At 40.6% G+C, this 11,409-nt stretch overlaps 1 long non-coding RNA gene across 1 annotated transcript in view; it reads right to left on the bottom strand.

The window, feature by feature from the left end:
• Window positions 1–4,390: 4,390 nt before the first annotated feature.
• Window positions 4,391–11,409, bottom strand: part of LOC135178737 (uncharacterized) — a 36,974-nt gene continuing 29,955 nt past the window's right edge. Inside the window, exons 3-4 of the long non-coding RNA XR_010303718.1 lie at window positions 9,794–10,054; window positions 4,391–5,290 (exon numbers count right to left, since the gene is read on the bottom strand). This is a non-coding gene — a long non-coding RNA (uncharacterized LOC135178737). The remainder of the gene's footprint in view (window positions 5,291–9,793; window positions 10,055–11,409) is intronic.

Below are 11,409 nucleotides of genomic sequence, written 5' to 3'. Positions count from 1 at the left end.
CTGGTAGAAATATCAAGCATTCGAATCCCACCGATGAGATTTTCTTGTGCGATAATACTGAGATTTAGTTGTTCCTGTTTCCAGGCTTTCACCATGGGAGCAGTGAAGCTGCTGCTGTCAGGGATGGTGTCTGCAGTTTGAATCAAAGTGAGCTGAAATTCTTTCTCATTAGGATAGGGTGGATTTGCAATTTCCTGACTGACACTTAAAACCCCTTATTATTTATAAAATGCAGCAGATGAGGCAGGGAACTTCTGAAAAATGGATCGAGGTTTTGACTGTGACATAGGCATAAAGGAGAGCAGATCACTCATTCTGATACAGCTAACTGGGATTTCTGGAAGGTGTTTCTACATTAATTGAAGCTAGATATAAAGCAAAACCTTATGATTAAGACTATTTAATCTTTTTTTGCTTAGTCACTCTTTGCAGCCTATCTGTTACTGGAAGGCAGCTCTCCTACATCTGGATTTTGCAGTGGAGTAGCTATCTGTATAGGAAACTTTCTTGTACCTTATCTTAGCAAGAAGGAAAAACAATTCTTCCTGGGTTTATGTCTGCAGTCAAGCAGATGGGATTGAAAAGATCCTGAGTGATCAAATCTTGTTCACTGCTGCCACAGCCACCATTTCCCTTTGTAGAATGTGTTATACTTTGCCTTACAAGTAGTTGTCTCTGTTGCCTTCTGTCCTGGATGGCCCAGGACACCATTGCTCTACCGATTAGGAATCTCCTAATTTTTGGATTAGAATCAGTCTCTCTGTCCCCATGCCTTGGGCCAGTGCTGCCTTTCAGCTCAGGCAGTACTTATTCCCACAGTCTTTCAAGTCAGTTATGGGAAGCTGCCTCCTGCTCTCTAATTTACCAGGCTGATTACACAAAGGCAATCTTTAATTCTCTTCCTGGCAAGGTAGCTGCTCTGCTTCCCCATCCTTCTGTTCATCATTTTAGCTTGGGCTCATAATCTTTGGTATGCATAAGCAGAATCACAGCGTGTCAGCTCTGAAAACACACTGAGAAACAAATCATCTTTTATTCCTCAGAGTTTTGGTGCTGACACTGGTTAGGAGAGATACTGTAGCCTCACCCTCCATAGGCAGTTTGAACATCATTTCTGTTGCCAAAGGGTATTAATTATCAGTACCATAGTGCCTTATTTGAGAGCTTGATAGTAAGCAGCCTACATTACATCTCTGACTTCCAAACGTTGACATACTACACAAGTAAAGAGGAAAGTAGTCACAAGGCCAAGGTTAGACCCTTGTTTCATGTTGCTTACAGCTGAGTGATGTCTGGCGCATTTCTGAGCTTGGTACTATGTAGGTGTTTGTAGCAGGTATTCGTAACAATAGCAACCTCAGCCAATGTTAAACTGGCCACCTGCAGCTATATGTCACCTTGGTTTTGAAGCTGCTCCCTTAGAGCTAGTCTGAAAATGTCTAGCAAAACTAGTTGCCCAAACCAAAGCAGAGAATGGGAAAGTTATGATATGTAATCATTTGTTTCCTTGCCACTTTCTCTTTGTGGACTTGATTCTTTAGATGACCTTTCCTGATAGCAGCTGCTTATATACAGAGTATCATTCAATGAAGTAGATCACCTCTGCTCATTTAGTTAGTGGGGTGAGAGAAACAGATGAAAACTCACAACTGTTTAGATGCTTGGTATGAGATACACCTTGGAAAAGGAGTGTTTGTAAATTAAGTCCCACAAAGTGTGTGGTAGCATTTGGAATGCAGTCTAGACATTTACTGATGTTGCTGGAGATTTGTAAAGCAGCTGAAAAAAAATGCATATGTCATGAGAAATAAATCTATGGCTTGTTGCTGAGGCAGGAGATAAGTCTTTCCTTTTTGGATTAGAGGGGCAAAGGGACAGTAGCCAAGTGAGAAAAGGCTGTCCCTGGTAAGTATAAGACATATTGTGTCATCAGTAAGCTTTCCAATTGCAATTTTAGCCATTGAACAAGGTAACACAGCTCTTCTTAAAATGAAGTTCAATGCATGCAGTGGGAGAATAAACAAAGTTTGGCTTAGGTATTACACAACTGATTTATGGTCTCTTGAGGCTCACTGGGGCTGAGCCACGAAGTGCATGACTAGATTTTTGGTATGAGGTGTGAAAGTGAAGAAAGGATGCCTGCTTGGAATGTTTTAAAGGTGTGTTAATCAGCCTGAGGAAAAACGCTTGTTAGCACATGAAAGAAAAAGTGTTCTAAGCCTATGGAGAATTTTTTCCCTGGCATTTAGGCGAATGTGCAATGAACTGTACGTTTCTAACAAGAAAAACATCCAGAGGAAAAAAGAAAATCAATAACTGCAAGACTGTGTCGAGACTTTGAAATGCTGAAAAGTACCAGATGCCATCAAAATGTTTTCTTTCAAGTCAATCTGATAATAGATTAGATCCTATTTTGCCATGATTAGAATAAGAATGGCTGAAGCAGCAGCTGAAATACAAGGTGAAGTTGACCAGAATATATGTGTGTCTCCCTTGACTTGGGCTAGTTTAGTTGGTACAGTCTTAACGTTTCCTGTGGTTCTGTGTGGATGCACCTACCACGCAGTAGGAAATGCAGCTATTTCTGAGTGATCCTGTTACTTCTGTCCTAGGAGCTTGTACTGCACACTACAGCCAGCCAGAAAAGACTCTGCACGCTGCACTGCCACATGCAGGATCGCTGTGCCAGTGTTAACCACTTGCTGTGATGATTACCTTCGATCACACTGACAACGTGCTGAAATTTAAGTATTACCTGCGCTGCATTTCACTTGCTGAAGAGCAACACCAGAGTTAAAATGAAGTTCTACTTATTTTGTCAAGTTCCACACCCTGAAGGAACATGCGGTTAAGTGGACTGTTTTGTAGATGGTGTTGAGATACTAAGTATCTGATGCAGTGTTGTCTCCCCTTGGGCTCAGCATTCTCATCAGCAAGACACAAATGAATTCCCAGCAGGTTTTCTCCTTTTCTACTTTACCCGAAGAAAACCAACTCGCAGTATTGGCAGCTTTGGTAAATGGTGTGAGGTGGGGTAAAGAGTGATAGGAACAGCAAGTAAAGCCACAAAGTAAATAGATGCTCCTGGTTTACCTCAGAAAGCAAACTGTCATATGTCTTTATAGATAACAGCTCAGCTAACGAGCACAACTGTGGGCAGGGAGAGTGACTAGAAGAATTGAGAAGTGACCTTTATCAGTGATAAGAGATTTTCCAAGTGGAGACAGCAAATACTTTCGGGTTTCTGAAGGCTTCAAACATCTGAAAAATTAGACTGGAACATTCACAAGCACAGTTTTTCAGAAACTTTGTAACTTGCTTATTAGTAGGTTTTTTTTTTTTGTTGTTTTTTGTTTGTTGTTTTTTTTTTCCCTTGTAGAGATATTGCAATCACATTTTCTCCTTCAAAACGGCTTTCTTCTCATGGGAGAAAAAGTAGGAGGAGCAGCATGCTGAGTGAAGCTTCTTTTTGCTACTTAAAGATGCTGCATTGTGATCTGATGACAGCAAAGTCTTTCACATGGAGAAAGAAAAGAGGAAAAGAAAGGAGGAAAAAGAATGCAAAATAAGATGCTTCACAGGAAAGGTTTCAGATGATTAGTATCTAGGCTAATCATCCAAGAGCATCAACTGTCTTCTGCCAGGTAAGAATCAGTTATTAGTGTTAGATGAACCAACCCCAAACCAGACAACACTATCAGTAGTAGCCCAAGCCAAGGTGTGTTTGTAAGATTTTTTTGAAGTACAGCCCTGCAAAATGTTGTGGCTTTTAAAATGATAGTTAGAATAGTGTCTGTTCCTTTCCTGATTAGCCAGAAACACAGAGAAAAATATGGGTAACCACTGTAGCAGACTGCTGCCACCTTAGCAGGATGCTGGGCAGGCAGCAGAGTTCTGCCAGCACAGAGATCAATGCAGGTTGATCTGTTTGGCCTTCTTGTGACCATATCTGCTTCTGGTTTCCAGCTTAAAGTCGGCTTGGAGCTGACTTCATGCCATGGCAGAGACTACAGTATAGCTGTCGATTTCCATGACTGGCCCTTTATAGCCAGTGGAACTGTAACACTGACCTGGAGTCTGTTTCCCCAGATTACAGCATCAAGCAAATTATGGGCTTAGTTGTTTTGTTAGTCTGTGTGAAAGCTCAGAAGGATGGGAAATAGTGTGTTTTTTGTTCTTCAGGCTAATTTGTACTGTCTTCAGGTGGAAGAAGTGTCTTTCATCATTAACTCAGAGCAGCTAAGGTGAGGTGGAGGTGCTTGGATCAAGTTTCTCTGGAACTAAACTGCATTTTCAGTACAAGATGTGATGGCACTTGAGCAGTTGATTCCAATGATTGATATGTTCACTGATCTGAAATAAGTAATAGTAGGTGTTTGGCTGTGAGGAGAAAATATTTGCACTGTCTGAGCTTTGTTTTAGTTTCTTTTAAAAACATTGGAGACATAGAACATTATAAATGAATCCTGGGTACAAGGAAGATGATGAGACAACAGGAGGAATGTGTTTAATTTAACAACGACTTGTAGCTGGAAACAGAGTCACTCTGGCTGTTGAGTCCAGCTGACCAGCACGTGTTTGGATATTGTCATCACTTAGCTAATGGAGTCACCGAAGCTCTGGCCACAACCTCTGGACAGCACCTGCAAGTTTGCTGTCGAGTTGCCAAACCTGCTGAGCCTTCAGATGGAGGAAAACTGAGGTCTGTGTTTATCAATAAATGCAGGCTATGCAAATAATAGATGGTTGAATGAAACTGTAAGTGATCAGTAATCTGTGCTCTGTGTGCCCAAAGGAGCAGGGCAAACCTAAGTACACTGCAGCCTGGAATATAAAACAAGTGATTATAAAGCTGAGCTTGGACTTTTGGGGTTTCTTGACTTGGTGGCCTTCAAAAACTTTGATTTCCATACTGACATTAGCATTTTTATATTTACTTACCTTAGTGTTCTGTTTCTTATTCTCACATATGCTCTAGGGGGAGTAAAGACAGGATAGGGAAGCTGATAGCAGAGAAGTAACAGCAGGCAAATACAGTGACAGTTATGAATTAAAAAAAAGTATATTGGGTCCTACTTTGCAATTTTTAGTCTGTTGCAGCAGTCTGTCAGTGTCTGGACAGCTCAGGTGGAAGGGCAGAGCTTCGGTGGCGCTGGGTAAACCAGGATTATCAGACTTGTTTTACAGACAACTTGCTAGTTTTGTTTATTTCCTTGGACTGGCTGCAACCTTCCTTGGTTTGGCTGCATCCTGAGGGAGCCGTCCTGTTGAAGTGGCTGTGGAAGTTGATCTGTGGAGGGCAGAGAAACAGATATGCTTTGTGGTGTAGCCTTGTTAAATGAGTGGCAAGTATTTAGTAGTCAAAACAGCAAATCAGAAAAAAACTATCTCTGTATTTTGATGATCTAACAATAGATATTTGAAACTGCCTCTGACTAGAGACCCTTGTTTTGATATTAAAAAAAACCCAAACATTTGAATAACAGTTTACCTTATTTGTCAGATCGTACTGAGCTTGGACAAGATGACAAATAAAAGATGAGATTTTACTAAATATTCTCTTCAGACACAAGTTGCCTGGGACTGACTGTTCTCTATGAGTCAGCCTCTACACCATTTACCTACACAGACACTGAGTCAGAGTACAGACTAGCAGCCAAAAGCGTATTTGGATAAAAAAAAGTCCGAGGCAAACTAGATTAGTTTATTTTTTCACCTTTGTGGTCTTCAAATCTGTGTCTTTTAAGGAAAGTTCAAGTGTCTTTTATACTGAATAAGTTCTTAGTTGTTGCAGCTGATGAAAGAAAAGGAAGAAGACAAGCCAGCGCAGTCAGCTGGAGGCTTTAATTCCCTCAAGGACCCTTATCATTACTGACTACTGCTGGAACAGCCATGTAGACTCCTGCCTGACACCCTGGTCAGTACAACTCCCTAATTTTCATAGTCACTTCCTCCAGTTGTTCTGGGAACTTTCAGAGGCATTTGTCCTTGTGGCTTTCATGGCTGGCACTACACTCCTGTGCAAGTTTGAGTGTCTGTTGGAACCTGGAGAGATAAAGAGGCCTCCAACCATCAGTATTTCTTCTGAAGTCTCCCTCTCTTTCTCTCTCTCTCTGTGTATTCTGAAATAGCTGATTTTTCCAGGAATAAGATACAAAATGTGATTATATTTATCAATATTCAGTTGTCTTTTTTTTTTTTATGCATAGATGTAACACTCTGACAACTACTTCTGGAAGTCTGCAGGAAGCTGTTATTATTTCTGTGTAAAAGCACAGAGTGTTTCTGGGGACAGGACAGGGATGAAAACTATGCTGGTTTTGTTAATGACAAAACTAGTGGCACAACTCTGCAGTGGAATTAAAAAAACTTAGGATTTGAAATGATCTTGACAAATTGGAGGTGTAGTATGAAAAGAGGGTTATCAACAGGTACAAATGCAGAACACTATGCCTAGGAATAATAAAGGCATGGAGAGAGCTGGCTGTGTAGCATTTGTGGGGTTGCAGACAACAGTTTCAGGGGAAGACTTCTTGGGGGACATAAGTGAGATCCTGGGAGGATGATGAATGAATTCTTCTGTTATTAAGGCTATACTATCAGGTACCAAATCCTAGAGAATTTGGCTACCAAAGTCCAAGAAAGCTGTGTACCAGTTGAGGATTGTATATAGGGAAGATAAGAGGGTTGTTGGAAATGTGGGAACATCCTGTGAGTATAAATGAAGAAAAAGGTTGTTTTTTAGCTTGAAGAAGATAAGATTGAGAGGATCCATCATTTGCATGTGTTTAAAGACTTGCAAGGTGAAAGGGAATGACTTGTTCTGCCTGACTGCTGTTGGTAAAGCAAGAATGAGCAGGCCTAAATTGAAGTGAAGAAAATATAGAGGTAATCACTAGGACTTTTCAAAGATGAGGGTACTGAACTGCCAGCATAGATTGGAAAGACTGAAATCTCAGTCAGACTCTGCAGTCTTTAAGCGCAGGCTGCAGAAATCCATGTCAGGAATAGCATATGTACAGCTGGTCTTGCCACAGGGCACACAGAAGTAATGCTTTTCAAGCTCACTATTTGGCCCTGTAATCTGGTGATTTTTCTCACTGCCTGTGCAGCTCTTGTGAGTGGTAGGCAGCAGCATAACTGATACCCTGTGCCTTTCCATTCCAGATTGTATTATAGTGAAGTATAAAATTGATAGCGTTTCTGGCAAAGTTACAGTAAAGGCAGAGCAAAGCAAGTAGCTGTTCAACACAAGCTCTGTTCCCCCATAGCTGCTAAGTGATTTGTTTTGATAAACTGATTTTCTCATACAACCCTGTAACCAGACAGTAGTGAAGAGGAGAACAAGGAGGCTGGATAATACTATGTGAAGGCATCAGAATTTACGGTCTCTTTCCATAGAATAATCTTTCTGGAGTTACATATACACATCCTTGTTTCCCTCCCCCAAATCTGCTGTTTTCTCCACCTCCTTGCATTTGGCAGTTCTATCTACTTACAAATGAAGAATCTAGGATAGCTTAATTGTTTGCTATGCTGGCAACCATAAAGTAGAATAAAGTGGAGTTAGTGATTTATTAGAAACCAGGTTTCTGAACTCCTTATTTGAGAAATAAAAGAACCCAAACAGGCCATAGTGGAGTTAGTGCTCTGTTTTGTGCTAGTGTGTGCTTAGAAGTCAGTGGCAGGTATGAAGGCTGTGTGCTCCTAAAGATCTGAAGCTTCCTTAAATCAAGTGTAATAGCTACTGCTGGGTTTGAATTCTTATTTCTTGCAGAAATGTTGGCTATTTTCTATGTACCTACCTATCAGCTAAGCTGGATTTATGGTTTCATTAGGTGAGTACCTTTTGAAAGATACTATCTGGTGGCAAGATGAATACAGCATGAAGTTTTGCTGGAATAGACAGATCTGTTGGGCTTCACTTTCTATTTAATAGATAAAATATCTAGTTTTTCAGGCTTTTGGTGCTAGAGTTTTGATTTTGTAACATATTTGTACAAGCAGAACAGTCTTTCTAACTTTTCAGTGAAGACTGACATCCTCAAGGTCTGTGTAAGAACTCTTAATCAAATTTTATATTTAAAATTGAATATGAAATATAGAAGTGGCTCTTAAATGCATAAAAATATTTTTGGGACAGATTATTCACTAAAATGCTTGAATAAGTGACACAGATTCCCAGATTGCATTGGCTTGGAAGGGAACCCTCAAAGATCACCTTGCACAAACCTCCCTGCATAAGCAGGGACAGCTCCACCTAGATCTGGCTGCCCTGGGCCATGTCAAGTCCGATCTTGAGTGCCTACAGGGTCAGGGCCTCAACCACATCTTTGGGCAGCCCATTCCAGGATTTTATCACTCTCATTGTGAAAAAAATCTTCCTAATGTCCAACCTGAATCTACCCTGGTTCAGTTTAAAAACACTGCTCTTCATCCTTTCACTAGCCCTTCTAAACAGGCCCTCCACAGCCTTTCTGTAGGTTCTCTGGAGATATTAAAATGTAGCTCTGCAATCTCCCTGAAACCTTCTCTTCTCTAGGCTGAACAGTCCCTGTTCCTTCAGCCTGTCTTCATAGGAGAGATGCTTCAGTGCTCTGATCATCTTTGTGGCCCTCCTCTGGACCTGATTGAGCAGGCCCATGCCTCTCTTTTGTGGGTAATGTTTCACAGTTTTGATTACTTTGGTTTTGTGATACACAGTATCTTCATGTTTTCCTAGTTACCTGCATTGTAAATTCATAAAGGTATAAAGAAAGAGGATTTCAAAAGCAGAACCATAACAGTATGGGCTGCATAGCTCACTGGGAGGGATATAGGAAAGTCAGGCTGCCTTTTCATTCCAAAGTTGGCCCAAGTCCTCCAGATTTTGCCCTAAAAGGTAAAAGACCCTGTGTGGAGGTTTATTTCCTATCTGAATTCTACAGGATTGAGGGAAACAAGTAGGTCTGCTAACCAGGGATAGGAAAACACAGAAAATGAAAGAATTCTCTTTGGGTCTCTTCTGCTGGGCAGTGGTAAAATTGCAACAAGTTTTTGACTCATCAAAACCAGCCTTAAATGCCCTACAGCAGAACCATAGTCTTTAAACACCAGATGAAATCATGTCTCAGGTGAGCTGAATCTCTGCACATAAATACACCTCCCAGCTCCATGCTTTTCATTTGCCATGTCATGTCCTGTTTCCTTAGATGGGAATAAAGTTCACTCATTCTTTTTGTGGTGATGCTATTGCTTCAAGCAGTGCACAGGACTTTAGACATCTTCCTTCTCCACAGCACCCTGTAGAATGCCTTCAGGTTCTCTTTCATGATTCCTCACAGAGAATGATTAACACCCACTTCTTTTACACTCAGGGAAACTAATGTAAAATCCCTTTCTTCATAAACATGCTTTCACAAAGGAAACATTTTCAGACTTATTTGAGAACCAAGCTAGCTGACTTTAAACATGAGCCTCTCACTAATTTTGACTCATTTTTACAATCAAATTTGATAGAAACTTCCAAAGTTCTGAAGTGTTCATAAAATTGCCTCCTCTGTCAACAAATCTGCAGTTGTTATAATGGCCAATTAAATAATTTCAGATAAGTTTCTGTACTTGTCATATTGATTATTCTGGAAACGTGGTGGTTTTCTGGGGGGGGGGGCTTTGCTTGTTTGTTTTCTAGATAGGGCACTCTACTGGTTTCTAAGTTGTTTTTAGAGGAGGCTTTGGAAAAAGTTTCATTATAACCTTTAAATAATGTTAGTATTTTAAACAAAAAAAAAAAAAATCTCTGAATAAGCATTACCTCCTGCTCCAGTTGGAATTAGAGAATTGCTGGCTTTTCATGTATTCCTGGAAAAGATCTTGACCCTCTCAGTGGGTTTGTACTACTAATTTATGCATTTTCAGGCCGATGACTGTATCTTTTCTAAGTATTTTTCATTTGATATTGGAAGAATTATATAAGCAGATCTCATTATCTGTTCCACAGTTTTCATCTTCCCACTTCTGAAAGTTTCTTCTTGTCTTCAGACAGCATCCAAGCTTCTTATTCATATGGAAAGGCCTGGAAAAGATGAAAACCAGAAATTATCATAATTCAGACATAAATATGCTGCAGAGATTCCATGTTTTCCTTATTGAGACAGGCAACACCAACCACAAAACTAAAACCAGTTAATATGAAACACCAAAGGAAATTGTTTCTGCATGGGTGGTTGATGTGTAGATGCTACAGGACTTGAGCATGATGTGACTTCCCCTCCTTCCCACCATCAGGGTTTTTGAGAGTCTGTGGATGGGTTTCACATGGTCTGGTTCACGGAGCTCCACAATTGTTAGTGTCGCACTTCTATAGTGTAATAAGCACTGGTGCAGTATCACAGTATCATCAGGGTTGGAAGAGACCTCATAGATCATCAAGTACAACCCTTTACCACAGAGCTCAAGGCTAGACCGTGGCATCAAGTGCCACGTCCAACCTTGCCTTGAAATCCAGAATGGATGGAGATTGTATTTCACAGGTTGGTCTGTGAAATCTTTTGACCTGGTCAGAAATAAAAGTATTCTCTGGCTTGTTGTACAGGGTTAACCCTCCAGGGGGAGTAACCTTGAACCTGACCCTAGGTGGTCTTGACCTCTCCCCAGGGGTGAGTCTGAACACTACCAGGTGATGGCTAGCCCACTCCCCCTTCCTGTCTAAAAATCCATAAAAGCAGGGGGACTTCCTTTTTCTCTCTCTCTCTGTGCTCCCTGCCTCTATGCTTACCAGCATCACCACCCTGTTCCTCTTTGTTTTACCACATGACCGTCACCCACGAGGTGAACAAAGCCAGTACCATCAAAATCAGGTTGTATCTACACATTTTGTATTTGTTTTCCCTTCCCTATACCTTAGTAACTTCCCTGCCTCAGTTTCCTTTTTAATTTATTGTTAAACCTTCTCTTTTTTTCTTCCAAATCGAGTGAGACTTATTTGTTTGGGTGTGCTTACCTTTTTCTTTCTCTACATCTAGTTCCTTTTTTTTTGGGAAAAGAAGGGGGAAGAGGGAAGGGCACTCTATAAATTGTTATTTGGCTCTATCAAATTTATTTGAGTCTCTGGAAATTTAAATTAGAACCAAGACAATTTATTTGGTCTACTGTGTTAATTTTTTGACATGGTCAGAAATAAAAGTATTCTCTGGCTTGTAAGAGAAAGCAATGACAGAAGGCTCTTTGCAGGGGTATTGCGGTTCCTTTGAATAGCACAAGCAGCACATAATGGTTGGTGATGGTGCTAGAGGGGGAGTATCACTGGCTGATTTAAAATATGTAAAATGCATCTAAGACTCTGAAGAAGCTAAAATGCAGGCAAAAACCTCTTCAAACTCAGCAAAAGAAACTGTTGGGTTTTTTTTTTGTTCTTCTGCTGGCTTCTAT

The sequence above is a fragment of the Pogoniulus pusillus genome, chromosome 10 (genome assembly GCF_015220805.1).
Source record: "Pogoniulus pusillus isolate bPogPus1 chromosome 10, bPogPus1.pri, whole genome shotgun sequence".
Lineage (NCBI taxonomy): Eukaryota > Metazoa > Chordata > Aves > Piciformes > Lybiidae > Pogoniulus > Pogoniulus pusillus.
Note: the sequence above shows the minus strand (reverse complement) of the source record. Positions and strands in the feature narration are given on the sequence as shown.